We start from the raw sequence: 11,292 nt of genomic DNA on the forward strand, positions 1-11,292 counted from the left end.
GCCACACAACGGCCCCCAGACGACTTTTGCAGGGAAATCTTCCCTTCCTTTTGCCTACACGGTAACCCTACTCGTATTCCAAGACCAATATGCAAGGATAAAGCCTTAAGGGGATTTAAGCAAGAAGAGATACCCAGCGCAGCAGGATCAAACACAGACACACACAGACAGACAGACAGACACACATACACACATACACACATACACACACGCACACACACACATACACACATACACACACGCACACACACACAGACGGATAGAGAGAGCAGAGATGCTTAGGTCTGTGCAGGCCGGCAAGTCTTCTAGGAAATGTACTGTATACATTATGGCCTTTTGCATAACAGCAGCAGAGCTCTGCTGTCCCTCCACTTACAGTTTTTCTCGATTGCTTCCACACAATTTCTGGTACTTCACACACAATTCTCGGAACATCTCACCCATTTCCCAACCCCCCTAACCAATGTCACTGAACACTAAACACAATTCCTACTTTACACTTATATTTCAGTTTTAAAACACACTCTTTTCAAACCACTACACACAATTATCTGGATTACACACAATTTTCATGACACTGTCATTCAAAATTCTAAAATCAACTGCCATACTAAGTTCACTTCCTCATCACATGGGCAAACTCTCTTCATACTGGTTTACAATCTGAAATCATCACCCCATAAGGACACACATTGCATGCGATATTGATGAAAACATGAGTGGATGCAAGGAGAAAACACATTTGTTTAGCTTTTGAACTCCGAAATATGTTATACAGGATATCTCTTTCATGTGGTTACCCAATATTTTACAATAAAATAGTGCAATTTTTTGAATGTCAGAAAAATGTGTAAAATATACATACATGTGTACATACTGTGTACTCCAAGTCTAAAAACAATATTTCAGTATTTTACTACAGAAAAATGCCCTCTTCAGTATGTAGAACACTGAAGAAAATACATTTCTACTGTGTATCAAGTTGAGTATAGAGTTTGACCTTGTGCATATTACTGTTCAATGGTTCACATAAGAGTGTATTAAAATGACTGCTTGTGTGTGTCATTTGAGAACAAAATGACCTTTTTAGAAGAGAGTACATTGTTTTGAGACAAGACGTGCATTTTTCAGAGGTAGTGAAGAGTTTTGCCTGTTGTGTGTGAGATTCGGAGATTTGTGTGTAGAGTTTTGAGAATTCGAGAACTGATTCTGAAAATTGTGTGTAAGCAATCGAGAAAAACTGTAAGAACATGGGAGATGGGTGGGATGACACACACACACACACGCATATGCACACACACGCATATGCAGAGAGAGAGAGAGAGAGAATATGAGAGAAGGGTGGGCTGGTGAGAGAGAGATTATGTGTGTGCGTCTGTGTGTGTGTGTGCACGTGTGTGTATGTGTGTGCACACCTGTGTGCGTATGTGTGTGTGCATGCATATGTGTGTGTCTGTGTCTGTGTTTGTAAGCGTGTGTGCGTATATGTGTGCGTATGTGTGCGTGCGTATGTATGCATGTGCGACGTGTGTGTGTGTGTTTCTTGAGAACATGAGAGAAGGGTGGGCTGGTAAGAGTGAGAGGCTTCTGCTATTCCCATTGCAATAATAAAATTATTAAAATGATAAGTAGCCTATATATATATATAAAAAGCAAATGCACAATAAAGAAGAGTAGAGTATAATTTATTAATCCCGAGGGAAATTAAGGTGTCCAGTAGCATACATACATACATAAATACAGAATACATAAGACATTATACACATATAGTTTCACATATCTTATCGATATAGCACACATACATTTAGCCAAGGCAGATCAAAGGCAACTGCATGCACACACACACACACACACACAGAGCTCTCACATGAATGAATTGCATTTTAAAAACCCATAAATTTCATTCATGGGCTCATCGCAGGCGGTGAGAAGCGGATGGCCTGGGTGTGTTGAGTGGGCTGCTGATGGAAGTGAGACGAGTCTGCTAAGTCCATTGCTCTGTTTGGCTGCCCTTGAAATGCATATCATTTTTTAAAAAAAAGAATAAAACAGATAAATAAATAGATTCATAAAATTCGTAATGCATTAAGGCTAAGCATGGGAAGTGGGTGGTGATGAGCTGTAAGGGTGGGATGGTACTGTACTGTAGGTAGATCAGTGAGACATTGCCCTGTCCATTGCTCTTCTCACTGTAGTGATGGCATCGCTTGAAAAAAAAGAAATAAGTACATTAATGAATTGATACATAGGATAAAGCAATGGATGTATGAATGAAACAAGAATCAAGACAGCAGAGAGGCGTATAGGCACATCTATGGACACCATATTATATATATGTACAGCTCAGCCAGAGAAGAGCAGAGAGAATCATTAAAGACCCAATTCATCCAGCTAACTCTCTGCTCAGACACAAGCACTGCACATACAAACTGAGATACAGTAGAGCGGACAGCATCTCCACCAAATAAGCACATTTTTTTAGCAGCTTCTTTTCAGCAACAGTTAGGCTGATGGCAAAAAAGAACATTTGACCCACTTTGATTTTTTTTATCTCTTTGATTATTATAACTTTTATTGAATGTCTTTTTCTTTTTTTTCTATTTAATTCTGTGTATGTATTGATTCAGAGGGTCTGCACAAGAGTTCCTATGTGCAAGGACTACTAGTCCCTGCACAAATGGCAAATAAAGAACTTTGAACTTTGAGATTGAACTTTTTTGAACTTTGGGAATGAATGAATATGTACTGTATGTATTGAAAAGTGCAGTATAGGTTCAAGAAGGGCAGCAGTGGGATGTGTGCGTTGGGTGGGCTGGTATTGCAAGTGAAAGGCCTCCTTCTGGTAAGTCCATTTCTCCGTCGGACTACTCCTGCTATTCCAATGACTGGCCTTGGAAGAAATATAATTAAAAAAAAAAAATAAATAAATAAATAAAAGCAAACAAATAAATAAATACATTCATAAATATTACATACTGTATAGTGATGTATTCATACACATTCATAAATATGACATAATACAAAACTCCACAGTGCATTAAAGGCAGTAGTGGGCTGTGTGTGTTGTGTTGGGTGGGCTGGTATTGCCAATGAGAAGCCTCTGGAAAGTCAATTTATCCGTCCTGTGCAGATAATCATACTTGAGCAATGACTGGCCTTGCAATACATATCATAAGAAGTAAAAGTAAACAAATAAATACTACACACGTAGATCATATTGTAATGTATGTATCTATGTATTTTTTTTTTAAATCCTCAGTGAATTATATTGTAGGTTCACCACAGGCAGTGGTGGGCTGTATGTGGTGTGTTGTGCTGTGGTGTGCTGTGTTGGGTGGGCTGGTATTGTATTGTAAGTGAGCTGGCCTCTGGTAAGTCCATTTCTCTCTGCTGCCCCTCTGTTGTCGTAATAGCCGCCCTTGGACCGTTTGGACCGGAGACATAATGACTTAGATTTGCTGTTACACCTCTCTGAGGACCCGATCCCTTCTCCAGCCCCGCAAGCGGTTTGCAAGGCAGCACTACTACTGCTGCTACCACTACTACTACTACTGATAAATGGAAAACTGAATAAACACATGAATACAGGCAGGGCCTTCAGGGCAAGAACAGGTGTAATCAGTAATGCACAGAGCGTTGTACGGGGAAAAAAAGACATTCGACATTCTACAGGTTTTTCAGAAAGGCGCTATGAATTAGACTGTGCCCCAGTTTAATAAAGGGTTTTGAACGTAGCCCCTTAAAGGGACACTCCACCCATTTGCATTGGGCTTTCCATTGCTAGACACCCAGTCATACAAGTACTTTTGAATGGTCGTGCAACACTCTCTCAATTCCCCATGAGACAAGAGAAATCCGTATTCACCTCTTAACACTTCCTCCTACAATGATGTAAAAATCGTCATTTTGCGTCATTGTAGGAGGAAGTGTAAGAGAGGTGGATTTCTGTTGAGACTACAAGCCTTTTTCCCACCCTTTCAACCCGCCCATATAGTTGGACCTAATGCTCTAACAGACCTATCACAGATCAGTGTGCCAGTGCTGGCATTGAGGCTCCAGTAAGTCACTGGCAGAGCTGCCTGGGTGTGGCCTGTGGAACTTGAGCATTGCAATGCGTTGTGGGGATTGTTGTCACAAATGTTCTGCCTTTTCTCGGCCAAGAAGATACCAAATTAGAAATTTATGCTACTATTCTACTATATTATATGACCCACTTTCAATACATATTCATGTGTCCACCGGTGGAATGCCCCTTTAATGCACGCCGTAACTCCTGTGGCACGCTGTAATAGACATTGAACATTAACTACTATAGTACTACTCTACTATGACAATGCACAGGGCCTTTAGTAATGCATTACGGCTTGGTCATTGCCAGTCTGGTAACAGCTAATTTATAATGCTGTGTCTTAAGGGGTTAATGAACTTTACACCTCCTTGTCCCATATGCAAGAGTTGCCTGAAGTAGGCCTAGCGGCCACCAAGTTCAAGAAAACCAGCATATTGGAGTTTACTGAAGCATCCAAGGAGAGCGCTCAGCATTTCTTCCACTTAAGGATTTTCTTGAAGTGTATCCTGTGTTCTGTATCTGTGCCCAGATGGGAGTAGGGTGAAAAAAAGGCAGTTGGATGTAGTACATGTGATACTTATCGGCTTCTTCACAATGATAGAGTGAATACTTACTATATCTATTAGGTATCCACCTTACAAAGAAAATGCATTGGGTACCCACCTCACGAAGAAAAATATTTGGTCTAGCCCTGCTCTGTGTAATATCACCACTACGGGATACAGGTTCGATTCCAGCTCGGGTCATTTGCCAATCCTTCCCCATCTCTTTCTCCCCACTCGTCTCTCCTCCGCTATCCTGTCAAAATTAAAGCCAAAAAAATATATATTTTTTAAATCATCATAAGCCTGCCAACGCCCCCCTTGGTATAAAACAATCAAATGGACTAATGCCTAATTGCAATTGAGCATGCCCCCTCTTAGCTGTGTCTTTGTTAACACCCCCCCAAAGGCTCCCTAGCACCCCCTGGGTGGGGGGCTGTAGAGCTCCCGTCGAGAAACACTAGTCTACTGTGGCTAAATACTTAATGTTTTTTTTGATTGGTCATAGCCTTAGGAACATAACAACAATAGTATCGTCCCACCCACAGCCCTCAGCCTTCTGAACACAGTGATTCCAGACAAACTTTTCAGTATTTAGTCTGGCTCGGCAGGTATATATTGGGTACAGATGGAGTGGACGGACGCAAACAAAATATTTTTGAACAACTCATTTCCTCTTAATCTCCATATCAGTGAGTGCCAGTGCATGCGAGGGATATTCTGATTTTAAACGGAATGGTGAAAGTATTCGGTTAGCCTGATAGGTCAGACCATTAATTTTTAATTACTTCGTAATTCACAAATGGTCTGATTCTGTTCTCCAGGCGGAATAAGCAAATAAGCATACGCACTTTGGCGCATAAGAACATTCGTCATGAACGTCAACTGTGAGCGATTGGTCACCACTCATTTGAAATCAGAGCTGAGCTCACTTCTCCCACCCAAGCGCTCTAGGGCATTGAGGATCCAGACCAAAAATGAATTACAAAGTAATTAATAAATGTGGTCTGCTAAAACTAAGCTAGTATTTGGTCATGGACACAAGTCGCTGTCATGTAAGCTTTTTATTCACTCGGAATCTGTCCATGCATATTCCAGTTGCAGAACGCTGTTTTACAGTTGCAAACGGAACATTCCAGAATTTGTTTTAAAGCGAATACTGTGCCTATTCTGTTTCTATAACCGAAATACTCACTGCATGTACTGTAACTGCAGTCACTGTCTCTTTATGCTAACGTCCACTAGACTGGGATCTGGTTTTATCTTCTCTGTGAGATCTCTTGTAAGTTCACAAGCTTTGCCATTACCATCAATGTTACATAATCTGCAGGACTCGAAAGTCATTTACGTAAAGTGATTCCAGTGTATGCATGCACCAGCCACTCTCTGCGGGATGGAACATACTGTGACCGTACAAAGTGTATTTGGGTTTGTGTTGGCTACTCCTCATCTCTTCTTCTCTACGTTATATCCAATTCGGGGTTTTTTTGTATGTGCTACCTCCTCCATGTAGTCTGGTATCTGATTTTATCACATAGATGTTCTCTGAGACTTCTAGTAATAGGCTATGCATTACCATCTCATTGTTGCGTAACCTACAAGACACAGAAAGTCTTTTGTTTTCAGTTTAACATGTTCCAGTTCATGCATACACCAGTCGGTCTTCAGTATGCAGTCACACTTAGAGGGCCAAATTTAACACTCTTAGCTGGTCCTAGTGTTTAACTAATCCAAAATTGAGTTTGTATATGTGAGTTGGAGCAGCATGGACATATTGCGGCCTTCTTTGGGCTTCTTTTCGCATTTGATTCAACAATTAGATTGAAATTTAACCCTCTTAGCCCATACTGTCTTAAATTTACGAAGTGAGGGAGTGGTATGAGTCGGAGCAGTGGGATTGTACGTACATAGTGTCTTTGGGCTTCTTTCTTGATGTAACAGTCTTATAGTTGTTTCAACCCTCCACGTGTTGAATTAACACAGTGTGTGTGTGTGTGTGTGTGTGTGTGTGTGTGTGTGTGTGTGTGTGTGTGTGTGTGTGTGTGTGTGTGTGTGTGTGTGTGTGTGTGTGTGTGTGTGTGTGTGTTGGAGCAGTGGGGACCATACGCTGTGTCCTTGAGTTGTTTGCTTTTGATTCAACACTTTTGCCGGGGACAAATACATACGCATTTGGCCAAGCGAAACTAAATTTGCCATTCATTCCCATGCGGGAAGCGAAGGTAAGCGAACATTCAATTCGTAATTCATTTCAGATCTGGATCCTCGGTACCCAAGAGTACTAGGGCGGGAGAAGTGAGCTCAGCTCTGGTTTGAAATGAGCTCTGACCAATCGCTGACAGTTGACGTATGTTATAAGGCTCCCAAGTGCGTTTCCTTATTGGCCGGTAACACCGGTTGTCAGTGATGCCAAATGCACGATAATTTATACCATAATTTTGTCCTCTGTACGATCAGTACGAGTTTTTCTTCAGTTGACTTAAAGCAACCATTTGGTTCGCGTACAATAATTTACTCCCAAAAGCCCCCAAAAACGTCAATTTTGAGATTTTGATGTGATAGTTTAGCATTTTACATCTGGCAACATGTGTGTGTGTTTGTCATGGTGACCATACTAGGCAGCAGTGAGTGGTGTGTGTGTGTGTGTGTGTGTGTGTGTGTGTGTGTGTGTGTGTGTGTGTGTGTGTGTGTGTGTGTGTGTGTGTGTGTGTGTGTGTGTGTGTGTGTGTGTGTGAGAGAATGTGTGTGCATGCGTGTGCTTGTGTGTGTGTCATGGTGACCTTTGTTACTAGGCAGCAGTCAGTGAGTGAATAGTAGTGTCTCTGGGTTTCTGCTGGCTGCCCTTGAGGTGCTACCTAAACGCTTGGCTTGGCTTGCTCGGCCGGGCCGGGCCGTTCCCCAGTGGAATTCAGACAGCCCACAAGGCTCCAGCTCCACCACTGTGTGTGTGTGTGCGCGTGCGGGCGTGCATGCATGCGTGAATTCAGGCAGCCCGCAAGCAAGGCTCCACTCCAGCTCCACCACTGCCAGGAGTCCCAGACAGACACACAGACATCCCTTTCCTGCTGCTGCTTTAAGGGGGGAAAGTGGGGGGAAACCGCCTGGCCTCGGCCTGGTGCGCTCACTACCAGGCAAGCAAACTAGGTAAATACCTAGGGCCACTCTCCACCAGCTGGAAGGGGGGGGGCCCTCACCAATGTTAATTACTGCACTGACAACTTTGTTCATTGTCGTAAATTTCCTAAATTCAACATTCTCTATCTGGTGCGCTCACTACCAGGCAAGCAAACTAACAACCCCCACCCCCCAATGACTATAATGACATAATGACTTGTTATGTAGGTACTTGTATTCAAATGACAACCTTGTTAATTGACCTAAATTCCTGAATTCAACATTCTTGGCCTGGTGTGCTCATTACCAGACAAGCAAACTAGGGCCCCTCTCCACCATCTGAAATGGGCTGATAATGACTGGTAATGTACGTAGGTACTTGTATTCAAATGACAGTAATGACAACTTTGTGAATTGTTCTGAATTCCTAAATTCAACAACCTCAGGTCATCAATAGTTTGATGGGGGACCCAAGTTCCTCTTTGCCTAGGTTCCCTGAATACCTTGAATTGGCCCTGCTCGCTACCCACAAAGTATGGTAACATGATTTGGAGATTTCTAAGCCAGGAGAAATGAATTAATAAAAAAAATAAAATGGAAATGAAAAGGAAAAGAAAATGAAAGGAAAGAAAAATCAGAGAGAGATGAAGAGGGAGAGAGAGATGAAGGGTTTTCAAGCACACCAACCACCAGGGAGTTTGTTGCGTAAGTATGTACGTCTTCTTGTCTTGTTGCTGGCCGTCCATGTAGGCTACATGATAAAGGATGCGGTTTATTTTGGACTCACTTTGTTTCTGGCCGTTACCCTGTGGCCTTTAGTCACTTACATATACACTGGTCTTGGTTACATGGGACATTTAAATCTGAATTAATAAATCAGAAATAAATATTTCCTTCGAGATTACATCGCATTTTCATTTAATTCCGAATTGTGAAGTGTTTTACTGATGTTTTTAGAGCGGAATAAGGTTTTATCCGGAATTGAATTGAGTTATTTCAGAATTAAATGTCCCATTGAACAGGCCAGACTGTTGAAGTCGAAATGCAAAAGAGTAGTGTAGGTCAGTGGTTCTTAACCTGGGGTGCGGGCACCCCCTGGGGGTGCGCCAGAGATTCCAAGGGGTGCACGCAATTTTGTTTGTGTAGAGGTTGTGACCAAAATTATACTTGCAAACATTATAATTAGGCCAAATTAAGTCCAAATTAAACAAGTTTTGTTTCCCATTTAAAGTCATCCAGGTACTGATTCATGTCTCAAGCAAGAATCATTGTAATTAATCACTCATTTATCATTTTTTAGTGCATATACACATGTAGAAGTTTGTGTTGGGGGTGCGCGGCTTGTCTTCGGCACAGGTAAGGGGGTGCGCTAAGAAAAAAAGGTTAAGAACCACTGGTGTAGGTGATGCGCGCACATCCAGTAAAACAGGTGCTGGATCAAACAAACGTGCGTAAAAGAAGAAAGAAAATCCGCACACTGTTACTGCTCACCGATTTATTCAACACAACGTTTCGATAGGTGTCACCTATACACCTGACGAAGACCGCCTGAGGTCGAAACGTTGTGTTAAATAAATCGGTAAGCAGTTACAGTGTGCAGATTTTCTTTCTTCTTTTAAGTCGAAATGTAAACCAGCCATGAAATAACTCAGAGCTGAATGAACACATTCTAATGCAAGATGGTCTGAGAGCGCAATTGATTTCATGTTTGTATGTGCTTCAGAGGCTGAGATGCAGTATTAAGGTTTAAAGGCTGACAGTACCTTTTCCCAAAAAATTGTCTTAGGCATTTAACAGGCGCTTTTTGCAGATATTTGAGGCATTGATGGGATATTTCGCTTGATTTTAATGCTTTTGAGGGTTTACATACTGTATGTAGCTTCACAATCTCAGCAATACGGCAATATGAGACAGCACACTCTAAAAATTCCAGTAGGCCTACTTGTGAAAACAAACCTACTGAGCGAACTGGAAGCCCAGCTTTTAGCTCAACAAAACTATCATGCCATGTCAGTCTCTCCAAGTTTGTGGGATTGAAACTGGGTCTGGCCTGCGCAGCAAGACTTTGGTTCCGCATGAACTCACGTCCAACGACCAAATCCAAATATCCATAAACCACAGCCACTTAACTCCTGCAGGTACTGAAAAGGGGGGGAAAGTCCCATGATGGATGAGGATGGGCCTTGCTTGCACTTCGCAGCTTAACAGTGTGAATTCGGTAACTTTACTTGACGCAGGCATCATACGTATGCCATGATGGTGTCATTACAGTATCTTACACAGTCATGATAGATGCGACATAAACGTGTCATAAATGTCATAAACATTATATGACTGTTATCATTAAGTGACATTTGGTTTTGGTAAATATAACTCAAACAATGTCAACCTTTCATGACCATAAAGTAATGGTTCGGAGTAGATTCAGATCAGGGTCATTTGAACTGTGGCATCCACATTTGCAGATTTACCAAGTGGCTGGATGCCACGGTTCAAATGACCCTAGGGTGAATCTACTCCGAACATGGCTGGACTGGGGGAGAAATAGGGGACCGGGCACTTTTGGCTCAAAGGGCCCCCCTCCCCTAATAATTAGGGCGCAGAACTGACTCACCGGTGGGCCCTGCACCCTCGTTTTTTTTATTATTATTTATTTAAAAAAATATATATATTTCTGAAAATAGGGGCCCACGAGGGTGCTGGGACCACCGGGAAATGCCCGGTATGCCAGATGGCCAGTCCAGCCCTGACTCTGAACCATTGCTTTGAAAGGTTTATGACATTGACACAATGTTAATGACTCAGTTATGACTGTGTCATGACACCGTCATGGCATGCATATGACTCTGGCGTTGAGTACAGAAAATTCAACACAACACACGCAGAAGAGAGTCAAATTTAAAACTCTCCTTTCTGGTTGGCTCTCCTGTTTGAGTGTTGAGCTCACATATTATAGATGTTTTTCATCAGAGAATATCAGTAGATACAAATGTGATGTACTGTATGTCTACTGATGTCTATTTGTCTACTGTCAATCTAGTGACTGAAGTACGCAAAGTAAGATTGACAAGTTGGTTTCACCTCAGGGTCTTGCAAGAATGGATTTCAGGCCACCCCTTACAAAAATCGACCATGGTAAACCGTGATTTCATGGGTTTTTTTTAGCATGGTTCGGCACGGCTTTTGGTTTGACTATGGTTAAACTATAAAATGAACCATGGTTTTGCTCTGAAAACTAACCATGGCTTTACCACGGTTTATAATTATTCAAGTCAAGTCAAGTCAAGTCAAGTTTATTGTCAATTTCTTTACATGCACTGGTCATACAAAGAATTTGAAATTGCGTTTCTTGCTCTCCCATGCAGACATAGACTAATCTAGGTAAGGACATAGACAGTATAGACATAGACAGTACTCATACATGGACATAAGAGTACTGTCTATGTCTATTCATTAAATTTCACTTAGCTGCCGCTTTTTTATCCAACACACATATTGGTGACGGTCCTTGGAGCAATGTGGGGTTAGGTGCCTTGCTCACGGGCACCTCAGTCATGGATGGAGGTGTAG

Source organism: Engraulis encrasicolus, chromosome 23 (assembly GCF_034702125.1).
Source record: "Engraulis encrasicolus isolate BLACKSEA-1 chromosome 23, IST_EnEncr_1.0, whole genome shotgun sequence".
NCBI lineage: Eukaryota > Metazoa > Chordata > Actinopteri > Clupeiformes > Engraulidae > Engraulis > Engraulis encrasicolus.